The following is an 18,613-nucleotide window of genomic DNA, read 5'->3' as shown; positions in this document are numbered from 1 at the left end:
TAGAGGCGAAAATGACGACGAGATGTGCTGATCTCAAGGCAGAGCTCGTGGGTAGAAAGGTACCAAGCCGGCCTAAAACAAAGTTTTGGGGGAAGTAAAATGAGGCAAAGCAAAAACAGAGTCAAGCTCAAGGAGGAGTTGAAAGTAGGGTCAACGATGGTAAGGTGGACCTTGTGGTGTCATTGATAGAAGGGTCAACGACAGAATATTTTTGACAGTAGGGTCGACGGAGAAGGGGTGTGTAAGGTTCAAGGGTAAGATTTAAGGAAGGGTCAATGATGTGGCCAGTGGAGTCGTAAGTAGTGGTGCTGATAAAAAAAAAAGCAAGTGGTTCTGCTGGTAGAAGAGCGAATGATGTTGTCAGTAGCAGCACCAGGGGTGCTGCCCATGGAGGAGCACGTAGCCAATGGAGGAGCGAGTGGTGCTGACAAAGGAGAAGCTGGCGAGACCAACCCTGACCCAAGAGTGCATGTATAGATTCACCGAAAAAGGTGTATGAATAACTTCCCATGAGTGGAGATAGAGTCCGACCCAAGAGTAGAGGTAGAGATGGACCCAGTAAATTTACACTTCCCATCTCTTATCCCACCCCCCCATTTGTAATTTGCATTTTAAGCTGGCTGGTCCAGCACAAAATTTAAAAAGTAATGTATATGGTATATCAGGAATGGACAGGCTTATTGGCTGAGAATTGTTCAATGATCAGTGTTTTGACCAATTGAACTTTTCAACCAACTGATCAGTGTTTCAACCGAGGCTTCTACAAATAATGGGTTCATGACTGAAAAACCTGTTAAACAGTCAATGGTTGTTTTTTTTTTTTGCTCAAAACACACAGACACACACTGACATGCACACCTGAGTGCACGCACACACACACACTTCAAAAATATGCTAATGAAATTGCCAATATGTGGAAGCCTGCAAGATCCCCCTTGCGGGCTTTTATTGGATAGCAAGGGACAAACATGAGAATTGGAGTCATTACGGCCTGCCCTTCAGAGATAAACAAAGCCCAGGCGCAGGAGTACGTAGTGTTCCCTCGCTCATGCCACATGCGAATTAGAGCAGCTTGTGCATGTATGAGGAGCACTGTGTGTGCTATCATTGACTGCATGGCCACACAGGCATGCTCGCTGCCATTACAGCCCTAACAGCAAGAGAGAACAAAAAAGCATTACTCAAATGGCATTAACCGCTCGAGTTTGTCCTGCCAGTTGCATTTTCCCATTCCACACTGACTTTCCACTCCAAATAAGGTGAATAAAATGATTTCAACCTGCTGGTCGACTTATCTCAGTGGTCAACAGTGACATCCAATCTGTGCCTCCTGGGAGTGCAAAGCAAGCACTTTTGCTGGGGGATATTGAAGAGGATTGCAATTGTAATAGAAGCTGCCTTATGAACAATACATGGATGCAAGACCAAGCAGATAAACGGGCACAACAGGCAGATAACCAGGCACAAGAACAAGCAGATAACCAGGCATGCGTGCACGTGCGCACAGCGATAGACAGGCTGAGATAAAGACATTACAAGTAGACAAAGAGCCAAATGACCCACAGATAAATTAATTAATTCCTCCCTTGACAAATGAAAAGTATCAAGCCAGTAAACATTGAGAGGCCCAAAGACATCCACAAAATGCAACATGTTAAAAAAAAAGCTTATCATAATTTTTTTTAAATAGCTAAAAAGAAGTGAAAATCAAACATATTGCTCATGGAAAGCCTGTGGTTAATTACCCAGGACCCATGTTATCCCATTTGTCAGGACCCTATGAAAGGCAGCCACATCAACGAGGCTCGGCTCGGCCAGCAGTTAGAACAATGTGAGTGTACTTGCAACATTGGCAGGAAAAGCCATTTCTTGCCAATTCGCTAACCATTACAAATAGATGTGCTAAATGCTTCTTTGTGATGTCACAAGCTCTCGGGAGATTGAAGTGGTTTGTGTCCAGCGTTACATCTATGGGTGGATGGATGCTCATTCTCGCCCCGTCAGACACAGAGTGCTGCGGATGTAGTTTCATTGGCGAGGGAGCACAATCCTGGATGGGTTGACACTCCATCGCAGGAAGTCAGAACAGGAATTTGGAAATTGGCCAGGGTGCCAGCGATAGGTCGCCTACTCTTTGCAAAGGACACCGTGGGGGTCTTTAACATCCATTGCCTGATGCCGGTAGATGGTACATGCCTCAAGGCCATCCTGCCAGCCCCTTACATCGATGCAGAGTTTTTAATCTCAATTACAGAGGGGCAGTCTCTTCAAAATCAGACATCTCCATTTTTAAAAACTCTTGCCTTTCTTTCTCATGCTGTTGTGATTTCTATATTTTCAACCTTTCGATTTGTGAGAAAATTAATCACCAGACCAGGTATCAAACCCATAAACTCTGCCCAATCGTGACAGTACTCTGCCAACTGAGCTATCTGACAAAGCACTGACAGTTAGCTAAAAGCCCTGGTTTTGATACCCAGTTTGCTAATCGTCTCAAATATCCAAAACTTGATAATTTTCCATCCTGTCCACCCTGGCAGATTCATACTTTTTAAATGATTTATATGATTGCAGATGGCAGATTTATACTTTATACTAACCCTATCAGCAAATCAGATACCTTTGTATCTTTACACATCCAACAAATCATCATCACCATATTTTACACTTCCTTTCCTATTCTCACCAGTTTCACTTCCTTGATCTTTTCCCCCTCAGTCCATTCTTCCACAAAATATTTCTTTCCCAATTCCAAGCCATATTTACACTTTCTTTCATAAGATTACAAAAAGTTGCCCACAGCGATTAAATGGCATTGAAAGCATCGTTTTGAAAATAGCGTCCATCTGTGCAGGTTTGTCCCAACATCTTTGTTCTTTGTTCCTTTCACACTTCTTTCTGCCTTTTCACATTTCTTGTTATTCATTCTAATTCTTGCTTTTTCTTTTCTTTATCTCTATTACTCTTAATTTCTTTGACTTTATCTCTCTATCTAGGAAGAAGTGATTTATTGCAGAAATTTTTCTGTGAGTCTCACTTGGCTGTGCCTGGATGGGTTTGAGGATAGTGGAGTAGCGGTTGAATCACGAATCCTATCCAGGTTCCTCCTGATGACTCCATCTTTGCTCTTTACTTCTGTGGCTTGCTTCTGATGACTATAATTCAGTATTTAGTCTTCCATTTGAATAAGTGTTGTCTCCTCCCACTGTTGGGCAACACAGTTCGCTGGACAATAACTGGTAAGAAGGAACAGCTCGGTAAAGCAGAAAGGAAGAGCCCTTTTATTGCACTACAAATGAGAGACAGTACTGACAACAAAAATGCAATACAAATGACAGTTTTTGATTTGTCAACTAATTTGAGATCAAAGAGGACTTTATATTTTTTTCCATTCCATCCCAACCTGAACAACTACTGAGTTGTTCAAATTTAAAACTGGTACATGACAGATGAAGGCAACCCACCCGTGTAATCCCTGCCAAGAAGCTATTTCGGCAGCATGGATCCTGTTTTGACAGACCACGGCAGACCGAAATGGCAGATAAGAGCATTGACCGGAATCGTTGTGCTGAGATTTGCACGGATGAAGCAATGACTGGACGCAAATAATGGAGTTGTTGTTCTGGCTGAGGAGCCGTTGCATCACGGTGGATACGGCCCCGCTAATGTAAACTTGGTGAGGCATTGGCCACAAAAGTGATGCCAAAAGGGCTGTAAGATGGACTGACCTTCGTTGTCACAATTGTGAACTTCATGAAAAGTGTGATCAGTGAAATCATGCATCTTCTCAGTGTGAAGCAAAGTGAGAGGAACACATTGCACCAGCAACTTCTGCTTCACGCAGAAGTTTGATGGCTGTCACATGGTAATGTTCCACTAAGAATCTGCAAAGTCAGGGAGAAACGCCATATGTTTGGGATCGACTCTGAATGACTTCGCAATCGCTTACTTCCTCGACCATCACATGTTTCCTGGAATAATTGGCCAATATATTGTTCAATCGAATGAATTTAACCATTCTAATTGAAAGGCAACGATTGTAACATTTTCAAGAAGCACAAAAGATTTACAGTTTTGCCCAAAAAACACTTTTCCTAGAAGTATAAATTTTACGCAAGACAATGTAAATACTATGCTCCCTATACACCAGCTCCTGTCATTACGGACTGAGAAATGTCAGTCATCGGAATGAAAGATGCAATGCTGACTCATTTGTCTTTTCTTTGCATGAAGTTCAATAAATATTTCCCGAAAATGAGACAAATGAATTGCAGGGTTTTGCTGGGGTTTGAAATTTTTGCTCTATCATGCACCGTTTTGGCTGTATTTTTTGAACATACATACATATATACAAGATGAGAGTTTTAGTAATATATAGATATATACATATATATAGAAATATTTTTACAGATATATATATATATATATATATATATATATATATATATATATATATTGTTCAAAAAAGTATCCAACCTTAATTTTTCGTGCGTAAACAAATGAAGCTAGGGAGGCGTGGTTTGGTGCACGTATGAAGGCGATCCTAATTCGTATGCGTGAATATTTTCCCGCATGCAGAAGTTGTCAGTCGCCAACAGACCAGCGATGAGTGAGAAAGTGTAAGTGAGTGCCGTCGGATTTTTCGTTTTTGACCAAATGACGGAAAAACTTGAACAACGCTACTGCATCAAATTTTGTGTAAAGCTTGGCGATTCCCAAGTGGAAACGATTCGCAAGATTCAACAGGCCTTCGGGAACAAAGCAATGGGAACCACACAGATAAAAGATTGGTACAACCGCTTCAAAGATGGTCGCACATCAGAGGAAAGTGAAGCACGTTCTGGTAGGCCCTCAACATCTCAAAATGAGATCATCATTGACCAAGTGAGGACCCTGCTGATGCAGGATAGTCGAATCATGATCAGAGAACTTTCAGACGAGGCGAGCGTCAGCATTGGATCCATTCATTCCATTGTGACTGAGGATTTGAGCTTTAGGAGAATCTCAGCGAAGTTTGTGCCAAAGCTGCTAACGATCGAGCAGAAGCGACTCCGTTTGGAGATCGCACAGGACATGCTGGAGACTGTGAACAGCGATCCCAACTTCTTCAGCACAGTGATCACTGGCGATGAGACCACAGTGATCCGTCATTTTGTCAAAAACGAAAATCTGACGGCGCTCACTTACACTTCCTCACTCATCGGCAGTCTGTCGGCGACTGACAGCTTCTGCAGGCGGGAAAATATTCACGCATACAAATTAGGATCGCTTATATACGTGCACCAAACCACGCCTCCCTAGCTTAATTTGTTTACGCACGAAAAATTAAGGTTGGATACTTTTTGAACACACCTCGTAAATACATACATACATATATATATATATATATATATACATATATATATACATATATACATATATACATATATATATATATATATATATACATATATACATATATATATATATATATATACATATATATACCAGTGTGGGCCCGTAGGTGCGTGCCAGTATGTGCAGCTTCGTTCCCTCGCTCTCGTAAATGATGACTGGATTGGGGCATTGTTTCAATTAGATCGGACCAACTATATCATAAATGGCCATAACTTGGGAAACACCTGGGAAACATAATCAGGTCCCCAGCGTCAATTGTGATGTCATATCAAACGAAGAAGAAGAAGAATTGTGACGCCCCCTCTCTCTCCCCCCTCGTCTCGCCCCTCCTCTCTCCCCCCCTCCTCTCTCGCCCCTCCTCTCTTCCCCCTTCTCTCTCGCCCCTCCTCTCTCACCCCTCTCTCTGTAAATGTATTCACAAATGTCTACCAAGCACAACAATTAATTCAAACCTTGGGAAAAAAAACAGCTTTCAAACCCTTGGGAAACAGCTGTTTCCCTTGGGAAAATTCAAACCTTGGGATTAATTAATAATTTGAACAATGAATTCAAACCCTGGGAAAAAACAGCTTTCAAACTTTGGTAAACACTTGGGAAACAGCTGAAACGGATGAAGAACGATATCAAACCTTGAAAAGGCACATACTCAGGTCCCTAGCGTCGATTGTGACGTCATAGCAAACGAAGAAGAAGAAGATTTGTGACGTCAATCGTGCAAAAAAAAAAACAAAAAAAAATAAACTAATTGTGACATCATAGCACCGTGTCCTGTCATTGGTTGACAGACGTTATTGGTCATTATTGGTTGACAGACAATACATAGGTCGTTATTGGTTGACAGACATTGGTCATTGTATCACGTTATTATTTTTATTACTGCCAATTATTGTGCTATTATTATTATTATTATTAATATGCTGTTATCATTATTCTGAATTATCTTTGGGAAAAAATGGCATGATAAGGTGATAAGGTGGAACGACACTTCAGCTGCGATATATACACCTTTCCAACACTGAAAAAAGCAATAAAATGGCCGTAACTTGGGAACCGCTCGTCCGATTAATATCAAACCTTGAAAAGGCACATCCGCGGGTCCCCGGCAATCTTCGTGGCAAGTTTCAATCAGATCGGACTGGCGGTTGTCGAGAAACGGCGGTCGCAGACAGACACACACACACACACACACACACACACACACACACACACACACACACACACACACACACACACACACTGCTGGAATTATAGATAGATAATGGAGCATAGATGGATGGATGTATGGATGGATGGACGGATGTATATCCGCTCTTCACCCATTGGTTGGACAGCTGACGTGATGTCACCCACAAATGGAACCTGAAATACTTAACCTGAAGAACCCAGAGGACCAACAAGACCCCTCCCGCCCCAAGGACATAAAAGACCCAAAACAACCCCGAGAACCCAAAGGACCCTGAGGACCTAAATATGACCCTGAGGATCCAAAAGACCATGAAGACCCAAAATACCCTGAAGACTCAAAAGACCAAAAAGACCCCAAAGATCCAAAAGACCCTGAAGGCCTAAAATACCCCAAATACCAAAAAGACCCCAAAATACATAAAAGACCCAAAAGACCCCCCAAAAAACCTTTAAAGGCCCTGGACCCTTAAAGAAACAAAATACCCCAAAGACCCCAAAGACCCTGAAGACACAAAAGACCCTAAAGACCGCCAATAAACCAAAACACCCAAAAGACCCTGAGAACCCCAAAGACCTAACATATCCAAAGGAACCAAAGGACCCCAAAAACCCAGAGGATGCAAAAGACCTCAAAGACACAAAAGACCCAGGGGATCCAAGTTACCAAGGACACAAAAGACCACGAGGACCCAAAATACCAAGAGAACGCAAAATACCGAGAGAATTCAAAATACCAAGAAGACCCAAAAGACCCAATGGGACTATCTGGAACCCATGGAAATTCTGCATAATGTAAAATGCGACTTCAGGTTTCCAACCCCCCCCCCCCTTTTTACATATACACACACACAATCCCAAGTCCTCAACCCCCCCTACTCCCAACTCTGTCCTCTCTCTGCCACCCCTCAAACCACACCCAAACTCTGTGCTCCCTCCCCCTTTCTTCAAATCCTCAAACCCCCTCACAACTCAATCTCGATAACTCCCACCCCTCCCCTCAAAAGCTTCAACCCTCTCGATCCCAACTCTGTCCCCTCTCTGCCCTCGCCACCCCAACCCAACTCTGTCATCCTCTCCCCTTTTCTGCTTCAAGTCCTCAACTGCATCAAACCCAAGGACTCAACCCCCCTTCCACACCCCAAATCCTCAACCCCCCCCCTCACTCCCAACATCTCAATCTCCCTCTTCAAACTCCATGCACCCTCACTTCCTGTTCTTAACAACGTTACACAAAGATACACAGGGAACGTTGGTGCACGAAAAGGCCATTCAGACTATCATGCCTGCGTTGTTCCTGTCCCTGTTTGTTAAGAACAATGTTAAAATTAAATATAGATGGAACGTTAAATTCACAATCACTTCCCTCTTTCTTCACTTATCCTCATTATAATTCAAACATCAGTGTTTGTTTGTTTGTCGCGCTACTACTTCTCCAGTGGTCTTGGGGGCGGGATGGGGAGGGGGAGGGGACGGACACAAATTCTCAACGTAAATGTGCGTCGTGTCGCGCCACCCCCAGGTGTGGGAGAATATGACACGTCGCCATTAACAGTGTAGTATTCCTGTGCACACGTTTTCCAGTGCAATGAGGTATTTTGAATTATAAGCAGGAGGTATGTTTTTACTTAATGCACATAACTTCATGGGTTGTTTTTTTTTTGCATAAAAAGCTTTCAGTTGTCGACACACCACCCAAATAAAGGTATGTGTCAGAAGAATGTGTTGCATGCTTGAAACAAGATCGCCCATAGGGTGGGACCTCTGCTGGTAGAATGAAGCAAGAAAAATCACAACTTTGGGATTGTTTCTCTCAATGCTCATCATAAAGAGGGTTGGAAAGCAGAGCTTCAACAAATTTTACAACAGCATTTCTGTGTTTGATTTCAATGAGAGGTTTCATAATCTCACTTCAAGGTGCAGCGAAAGCTTGCAATATGTTCACTAATTTGCCTCAACAAGAGGGTGTGTATATATATATATATACACACACACACAAGTTATATGTGAAATCAAAAATCATCATAACATATGGACATGGAATATAAAGAGGGATCGAGCCAAGTGATAAACCATCCCAGGTGTGATGGAAAGGATGAACGATCCAGAAAACAGACAATAGATAAATGAAACAATAAAGGGAGGAAACGCATCAAAAAGTTAAATCTAACTGCGTGCATATTTTTTGTATATACCCAAAAAATGGAGGATGGAGCAAATAAATCCTGCAGTTTTTGGCCAGCTACCTTGGGCCTATCTTGTCCAAATTTGACCTGTATCCTCAGGGCCCGTGGAGGATATCCTACAGTGGGGTCACTGTCACAATTCAACAAAGAGGATTTAAACGGCGGGTTCTTCACGATGAAGGTTCAAACTGTCACTGAAAATCATGTGAGCATAATGCACAGCTGTATAAACTGTCTGGAGTGGAAGGGTATTAAACAACAACATCAACTGGATGAAAGACACGTCAAAGTGTTGAAAGACAGTCAATGGAGTGTCAAAAGACAAAAGCCTCATAATTCCACCAAGGCAAAAAGCCATATAAAAGGCAAGGTATTAAAGCAACAAAAAATGGGGGCACCACTCTCTTTAATTAACTTTCTTGACAACAGCTAAACTTTAATAGTAAACTTCAATAAATATATCACTCATTCCCATCGATCTACAGGTACATTCACGAGTAGTAATAATCTATCGATATATAATGGACAGAATTAACTATGTTGTAGTATGTATATTGTATGTTTCATCTACTTCTCCGAGAGGATTTGACGGTCGAAGCAAAATCTTTCAGGGATGAAGGAGTGCACCCTGAAGCTGTGCCTGTGCAAGTTTGGTTTGATTACATTAAGTGTTGGGAAAAAAAAATAATTGCCACCAATCATGCCATTGTATTCCTTTTGGGGTGGGAGTGCAATTGGAACTCTCTGAGCTACAGTGCCAAGAGAAAAATCTACACCCCCTTTCAAAATTTTCATCTTTTGTTGCCTCATAGCCTGGAATTAAATTGCCTTAAACCAGATTTATTTTTTCCACCTATATTTACACATCGTAACCCACAACTTCCAAGTGAAAAACAAATTCTACAAATTTCAGGAAGTTAATTAAAAATACAAAACTGGAATATCTTGGTTGGATAATTGTCTACCCTCCTTATAAAATCAATTGTAAATTAGCTCGTGTAATGAATCACGTTCAAAATCACACACCAAGTTAATTAGCCTCCACCTGTATTAAATCGTAGTGATTCTGATTATTCCAGAATGAAATCATCTGTTCCAGTAGGTTTCCTCTGATGGGTAAAGCATTTCACAGCAAAGACTCAACCATGAGCACCAAGAAGCTTTCAAAAGATAAAGTTGTGGAAAGGCATACATCAGTGAATGGGTATAAAAATATTTCAAAGGCTTTGAATATCCCTTGCAGCAAAGTCAAAACAATGATTAAGGAAGTGGAAGGCATATGGCACTACCAAGACCCTGCCTATATCAGGCCGTCCCTCCAAACTAGATGATCAAGCAAGGAGGAGACTGATCAGAGAGGCCACCAAGAGGCCAATGGCAACGTTGAAAGAGTTACATGCCTTCATGGCAAAGACTGGTCACTGCGTGCATGTGACAACAATATCCCAAGCAATTCACAAGTCTAGCCTGTATAGTAGGGTGGCAAGAAAGAAGCCATAACTCAAAAAAACCCACCTTGAGTTTCATTTGAGGGATGCAAAACACTCCAGAGATGCTGAATCCATGTGGCAAAAAGTTTGGTGGTCTGACGAAACCGAGATGGAACTTTTTGGCCTAAATGCAAAACATTACGTTTGATGCAATCCCAACCTAGCACCTTCACCCAACGAACACCATCCCCACTACGAAGCATGGTGGTAGCAGCTTCATGTTCAGGGGATGTTTCTCATCAGCAGGGACTGGGGCACTTTTCAGGATAGAAGGAAAAATGGATGGAGCAAAATACAGAAAAATGCTCGAGGAAAACCTGCTGCCCTCTGCACGAAAGCTGAAATTGGGATGGAAGTTCACCTTTCACCATGACAATGACTGTTAATATGACAATGACTGAATACTACACTGTTAATATTGCCCAATCAAGGCATGCAAAGTTAGTAGAGACCTATCCCAACAGACTCACAGTTGTAATATTACTGTCAAAGGTGCTTCCACCAAGTATTAACTCAGGTGGGTGGACACTTATCTCTCCAACCAAGATATAGTTTTGTGTTTTAAATAAATTTTCTGAAATTTGTAGAATTTGTTTTTCACTTGGACGTTGTGGGTTACGATATGTAAATTAAGGTGGAAAACGTCTGATTTCATGCAATTTAATTGCAGGCTATGACAACAAAAGGTGAAAATTTTGAAAGGGGATATGGACTACTTTCTGTAGGAACTGTATATAATGACAACGTATGATATATACAGGTAAGTTTTCACATGTGTTTGTCACAAATGTGTTTGTTTCATATGTGCAATCCGGATTATTTTTACTTGCAGAGTAATCACCCAATGATCGATTTTGTTCCAAGCATAAAACATGTTCCTCTGGCACACACCATATTTGGGTGGTGTATCGGTAACTGACGCTATTTTATAGGCAAACAATAAATAACCCAGGTTACGTGCATGAAGGAAAAACATACCTCCTGCTTGAAATTAAAAACACCTCACTGCACTGGAAAACGTGGAGACAGGAATACTGCACTGTAAATGGTGGAGACTTGTAATACTCTCCCCAATACACATTTACATAGGGAATTTGTCCCCCCCCCCCTCATCTCCCCAACACCACCAGCAAAGATAAAATACCCTGATACTTGAATTGGGGTGATAGTGATCCTCTGTTCTGTAGCAGGTATGGATGTAATCAGCCCATAACTGGAGGAGGAGGAGGAGGACGAGGAGGAGGAGGTGGAGGAGGAGGAGGAGGAGGAGGAGGAGGAGGAGGATGAGATTGGGACCATACTTTGTGCAGAGTGTTGGTGCTGCTTAAACAGTCTCCTTGGCTATTGGGTACAATCCTGGATGGATCGCCACTCCGACACAGTATACCAGCATGCTGGTACTCATTTTGCCAACGTCGGAAGGATGACAGGTCGAGTTAACCCCACCTGGTATGAATTCAACAGTTGAGTGGGATTGGAACTCAGGACCCTGGGATCCAAAGCCCACCACCCTAACCATTAAGCCAACACCAGACATATAAGAGGGGTAGCCACAAACACAAAAACCCCAAAAACTGGTCCATGAATTATAGTACGGATTTCCGGGAGTGATCGAGGCAGCAGTCTGTTGCCTATACACTGCCCAAATAAAGGGATGTGTCAGAAGAACGTGTTTCTCGCTTTGAATAAGATATGGCGGGTACACTGTTAGTTAATAATCCCGTAGGGCAGGTGCTTTCTTCGTTAATAATGATAATACAATATCACATGACAGAATAATGTAAAGCAAAAACACAAAAACTATCAAACAAATATAAACTTGTAATTTCATGTGCTTAAGGTGTCGATGAGGAAAAACAAAAAAAATTGCACACCTTTTTTATTTACGACTCGACATGTACGACATTTTATTTACGACTCGACTCCAGCATTTGACTGGAGAGCCTCAAGGCATATGGACACTCGACTCTGAGCTGTCTTGCCTGGGTTTACATCTCGGCCCAGCTATAAACTGCCATTCTGGTATTTTGCATGCATGGTGAGGTAACGATGTGTGTGCCGCTCAGATGTATGTTAAACTGTGCATCCCATCTGTTGAAGATCCCATGGTGTTCATCACCGGCATTTTGAACAAATTCCAAATTCCTTCCTCCACTAATTGCAGGGAAGCCAATGGTAAACCACCCAGCATAACGCATGCCAAAAAACTGCTTCGGCTGTACCAATGTTCTGTAAAGAGTATGGTACCTATCATCATAAATTCGCTCTGGCTTCTGGCAAAATATTTCCTGGAAAAAAAAGGGAGCTTGGTCTCGTCATTTCTGCCTGTATGCGTGCGTGCGTGCGTCCATCCATCCATCCATCTATCCATCTATCCATCCAGCGGGTGCTTCAAATATTTCCTGGAATGTGGAATTATTTTTTGGATTTGGTGCATGAGCAGGCTAGTTGGAATCTAAGAATCATGGCGGGTACTCGTCCCTTTGATAACGGTCTTTCAGAAACCCTCAATGCACCAAACATCTTCTCCATAACATATTGATGTACAAGACACACACACACACACACACACACACACACACACACACACACACACACACACACACACACACACCCTTTTTGCTGCAAATAACAGTACATCTTTGACAATAAAACAATTATTATGATTTAAACACAACAACCAGGTAATTTTCTCTTCCAAACCAAAAAACCTTTTAATAACCTCACATTTGACTCTTTGTCATAATGATTTTTTTTTACAGTCAAACAGAAGATTTCGTGCAAACATTTTCACATTGCAGACAAAGAAAGTCAAGGCTGTAGCAGTTTTGCCAACAATGTAGTAATCTGGAATTCTCATGAGTAGCCAACTCGACACAAATTGCGAATCACAAAAGTGAAGCTTTGTCCTTAAACCATGACCCCTGAAGTCTGACGACAGAAAGTTTCTTGGCATTGTGCCATCATCTCCCAGATTTCCCACACACTTTCAGCTCTCCTGCCATTTGTGGCCTTAGGGGAAAATCCTCTGCTAAACATCCCACACTCTTCTCACGTCGCTCTTGAACACGGCTCGAGGATGCTGAGAATCTACCAGATTTGTCATCTTTTACAGTAACTCACTCTATTATACCATCTACCCTGGTCCCTTGCCTGTTCCTTCGTCTCATCCCCACAGCCTCATATTCCATTGGAAAGGAAGTCAGAGAAAGGGAAGAGATAAGCCAAAAGGGAAACGATAAAGTGTACAGAAAAAGGTTTAGATAAAAGAGAACCAAGATGTGACCGGGTAATCATATTGACCTGGCTGGAAAGAGCACACAATTGATGTTGCTATTCAACATGGTCAAAATGTGCACTAGTTATGGGTCTACCTGAGAGATCTAAGTTGCCAGAACTGACTACCCTATTTCACTGGTCTGTCTCTCTCTGTCTCTCTCTGTCTCTCTCTGTCTCTCTCTGTCTCTCTCTCTCTCTGCAGCTCAGCTGCCTTGTAATCCTTCAATTATTCGTGCTCATACAGGTTTTGACGAGGCCTCATCTGACTTGCATTTTAAAATAAGGAGCCTGAGTGATAAAAAAAAATAAGGATCTGAAAAGCTTTATCACTGAAGAATTTGAGAAATGGGCCCTAAAGCCACTTAAACTTTGAAGGCAATCTTGTTCCCCCTCAACCCCTTCCTCCCACTCACCCCAACTAACAGCACTCCCAACTCTCCCTGGAAACAAAATTTCATCTCAATCTAGTGCAAGCAGAACTTTCATAAAAACACTTCCCAAAGTCCAACTTAAATTAACCACTGAATAATGTTCTGCACCGTCCGAGAGGCTTAGCTTTCCGTTAGTCGTGAAAACAATTCACCTGCATTTCCTTTTTATATAAACCAGAGAGCATACAAGATTGTGACGGTGTCGGGTTATTCCTGCCAGCAGTGACTCATTATCCAAGCCGAGCAACGCTCCATGAAAAGGCTGGCTCTGTCCCATGACGTAAATAGGAGATAATTATCATCATCCACTTAGTAATCTTTGCGAGTCATGGCAACAAGCAGCATTCTGCCAGCTACACAGCAACATATGAATGCGGGGTAATTTTTTCCCCCGAAACATGTACCGACGTACCGCACTTAATATGAAAACTGTGTACTTGTAACCATCTCAGCAGCCAAGATTTATGAAGTACAGTATTTATAAAACCATGCATCCTGCCAAATTAAATGAGGACAAAATGGATGTGCTGGTAAAACAACTTCCCCACCCAACTACTTTCAACCGCCATCCCTGCCTTTCTCAATAAACTCTCAGTAATTGGACTTTTAGGGTGGGAATTGACCGGGAAATACTTGGGCGGAAGACAGAATCAGGAACTCAGATGAAAGACAAGTGCACCTCCCATAATTTTGATTTCTATAAAACATGATACATAAAATCTGAGGATGCTTACAACATTTAATACTACTACCTCTGCTTTGCATACCCAGGTGAGGGGTGTAGCGACCCCCTTGGAGATTTTCCCTTTTGCACTTCGTTCCCTTGGGAGAGGGGGAAATGAGGTTAGCACAGGAATTTTGAAAAAATTTTGGCCATGGTACCGGTGATAGCTCGACTACTGTTAACAAATGATACAGTGCGAGCTTTAACATCCACAACCTACTGCAGGTGGATGGAATGCTCAGGTTAAAGTCCATCCGAGGGACGGCACACACATTGATGAATCATTCTGCCTGTGGAACACTAGGATGACAGTTTATAGCTGAGCCAACACGTATTTACCCAGGGGAACACGTATTCGCCTACAAGCTGTCTAGCCTGGGTTTGAATCCCGACCCAGCTATAAACTGTCATCCTCATGTTTCAAGGGCTGGTTGATTCATCAATGCGTGTGCTGTCCCTCGAATGGACGTGAAACTGCGTGTCCTGTCTGCCGACATTAGTTGGTAGAGGTTAAAGATCCCGCTGTGTCTATCACGAAGAGTAGGTGAGTAATCTCTGGCACCCTGACTATATTCCATATTCTTGCCCTAACTTCTGCGTGGAAGGCTACAGCAAACCACCAAGCATAACCCTTTACAATAAACTGCTTCGGCAGTACCTACGCTCCGTAATGTCAGAGTATGGAACATCAGAATCAGAGATACCATGAAACATACTGCATGTCCATTTTATTCGGAATGTGTGATTGCATTTTGAAACCACCCGTATTGAGGTAGACAGAGACATTATTAAACATTTGGTTTCAAAAAGTAATTATGCTGCTCATTGTCCAAACCAATGAAATGTAACAAAAATAAAATAAAATAAATAAAAAAACAGAAACAAACCTAAAGATCCCTTTAGATATCATTTCAAGCACATTTGAATTGCATAGTCCACTTGAAAACAGTCCCAGAAATTTTACAGGAAAAATACTAACAGCTCAGTTGACCGGCCCAGCAGAAAGAAACAGATTTTTCAACCAAATGTACACAGTCTCTAACTGTCAAAAGCAAAGCTGTGTAATTGTGTTATACCCAACCCGAATTGTTGTGTCAGCCAGTAACGCTTTACATACCTGTGTCATCCAATTGATACCGTCTCGATGCTTTCTTCACAAAACTGAACCTCTCGTGACATCACCATCTTGCCAACATGACCGTCATGCTTATAGACCTACACACGATTTAACAATTGGAGATTCAAGTCATCCTGCTGAACATTATTTCAAGAAAATATTTTAGGTTCCACGCAAGATCAATATCATGATGCTATCGGCATGGTCGAGGTTTGATGCACAGAAGCAAATGCAGCTCGAAACACGGACATCCATGATGTCATCAGATTGAGCAAGATTAACAGGTGGTCACTATTACCAGAGATGAAGCAGCAAGTGAGATGACAAATGCAATATTTCCTGCAGAGTGTTAATCAACCAGAATAATGGGCTGACGTAGCACGTTACAGATATCAGAGCAAGTAAAACTCTTCTCTTTCTCAGCTCTAGATGTCATAATAAACAGCTCAATTAAACAATACACTACACTAGGACAACCGCAGGTACAGCAGCATCGCAGCCAGTGTGCATGTATTAAATTTTGATCAATATGCAAGATGTTGTTCCTTCCAGGCTCTGGTCATGCTCCTTCAACCACATCAGTCAAAAGGTCTTCCAAACAATGCGCAGGATGAGCGTGAAACACTCGTAAAGCAAACTCCGCATCATCAAGAATGTCGGATTGGCGTGAAATTGTAAGATGTAAACATTCTGTTAATGCACACGAGGAATTATGTAACCAAGCATGCACGTGCGTGCGTGTACACACACACACACAATAAATAAATAAAAACAAGCACTCACACAAACAAAAAACAACACATGCACTCATACATACAAACAAACACACACACATACTCAAACAAAAACAAACACACATAATTCTTTAATTACAATTTTACCTTAAAGTAAAAATTCTCCAAGCAGCTTTTGCCCCCAAAAATCCGATAAAACAAAAACACAAGTTCCATACAATCTTGAGTGAAAAGGGTGATCCAAGCTTTCGCTTCATGATCAGTGAAGGTGATGTACTGAGCAATGTGTTCTCCCAATACAACAACATTGAGCCTGTCGTGCCATTTCCCACATATTTTCCAACATAGCGTCCGCTCCACGTCACCATAATTATGAATAAAATAATTATACAGTCGAAGGCACTCCGATGGTAAAATTTCGCATCAATCGGACCAACGGTTTCCGAGAAAATGATTTTTTTTTTTTTTAAATGCACACGCGCACGCATGTATATGCCACACGTACGCAACCGAATGCCGAACCCTGTTTTTCGCTTCTCGAGTGCAAGGTAACAAACAAAAAGGTGCTTTTTCAACTCAGCATAGCAAGAACCTTGTCGGTGAACAGCGTTTATGTCATCGACCGCACCCTGTGGCAATGCTGCATCGTGTGAATATGATCATATCGTAATATTCAGATTTCCCATGTCCATCCTGTTACCATCCATTTCACTCTGCACGAAACTTTAATTTACATCACCCGGACAGGTTCCACAATCACACCTTGACATTTACGGATGATCAACATTTCAGCAAGATTAAAGTATTCTCTTAAATACCTCATCCATCCTTCCTTTTCCCTTCGTCAATAGAAAGTGTAACTGGAATAAATACATAATTTCTTCAACTCTTCAAACTTTTTGAAGAATTAAACAGATTATACAAGGCAATCGTAAAATGATGGAGACACAAGAAAGGCGATATCATCAACATCATGAACCAGACTCGACACGGAGCGTCGGTGCTGCCAAAGTAGTTTATATGGCGAGGGTTACAATCCTGGATGGGTCACCACTCTGACACAGGAAGTGAGAGCAGGAATTTGTAATCTGGTGAGGATGCTGGTTTCCTTGAAAAAAAAATACAAAGCCCTTTGGATGTAAATCAAAGAACACCTTACCAAGATCTCAAAAATATGTGCAAAGATCAATAAACGTCTTCCCCCCTTTTATGCGTGATGATATTCCCAGGCCTTCAGGATACTTCTTCGTCGCAAATGAAAATGGAAGAGGGGGGGAACACAAATAAACAATCAGGTTGTTGAACAAGATACAGTGCTGTTAGCATTTAGGTCCAGTCTCCATACTGAGGTTCCGGATAGTATTCCCTTCCAGCATTGCCTCACATGTCACTGGTGTTTATTTTTTTATTACTGATGGACGTTATTTATTTTTAAACATAGTATCTGCCACTGCTTCAGAAGGTCATGGAGGCCTTCGTAATAAAATGATGTGGTTGGTCCCTGATCCATCCGTGCACCGACACTGGGACCTCGTCATCATCACTGAAGTTCCGGCCTCGGAGAGCTTCCTTCATCGGCATTAACAAATTAAAATTTCATGGTATGAGATCCATCCTGCAAAATGTTCAGGTAACTGTTCAAAACCAAAGTCCTCAATGCACTGCAGTGTAGCCCTTGCCATGTGTGAGCGTGTGTTGTCAATAGCGCAGAACGACACCAATGGAGAGTTCCACTTTGTGTAGATTGCTGGCATCAATTTTCTTCGCAGAATTAAGCAGTCTGTAGCAATTGTTACTCTTTCACAGTACACATTGAAATGGATGAAAAAGAATGCCCTCCTTTTCCCAGAATATTGTCGTCGTCACTTTTTTAACGCTTATACGTGATGAACTTGTTTGATGTTGTAGATAAGGGGTCTCAATGAATGATGGATAGCCGATTACTCGAGAAGACTCAGGCATGTTTCCAAATGTGTCCTTGTTCATTGGTGAGCATTTTTGGCACCACCAAGCACACCTTTGCAAAATCCCAGACTTTTGTGGATTATGGCATATACTGGACCATGAGACAGG

General features: G+C 41.9%; 1 protein-coding gene and 1 long non-coding RNA gene across 9 annotated transcripts in view; both read right to left on the bottom strand.

Moving 5' to 3' along the window:
- LOC147034570 (RNA binding protein fox-1 homolog 3-like) overlaps positions 1-18,613 on the bottom strand; it is a 725,225-nt gene that overhangs the window by 604,934 nt on the left and 101,678 nt on the right. The window lies entirely within an intron of this gene.
- The window catches only part of LOC147034571 (uncharacterized), a 48,161-nt gene that overhangs the window by 1,745 nt on the left and 27,803 nt on the right, over positions 1-18,613 (bottom strand). Inside the window, exons 2-3 of the long non-coding RNA XR_015059294.1 lie at positions 15,807-15,904; positions 1-3,884 (exon numbers count right to left, since the gene is read on the bottom strand). The exon at positions 1-3,884 is cut by the window's left edge and continues 1,745 nt beyond it. This is a non-coding gene — a long non-coding RNA (uncharacterized LOC147034571). The remainder of the gene's footprint in view (positions 3,885-15,806; positions 15,905-18,613) is intronic.

Source organism: Eptatretus burgeri, chromosome 1 (assembly GCF_056783735.1).
Source record: "Eptatretus burgeri isolate ZD-2024b chromosome 1, Ebu_testis_v1, whole genome shotgun sequence".
NCBI classification, from domain to species: Eukaryota; Metazoa; Chordata; class Myxini; order Myxiniformes; family Myxinidae; genus Eptatretus; species Eptatretus burgeri.
This window is presented reverse-complemented; position numbering and strand designations above follow the sequence as displayed.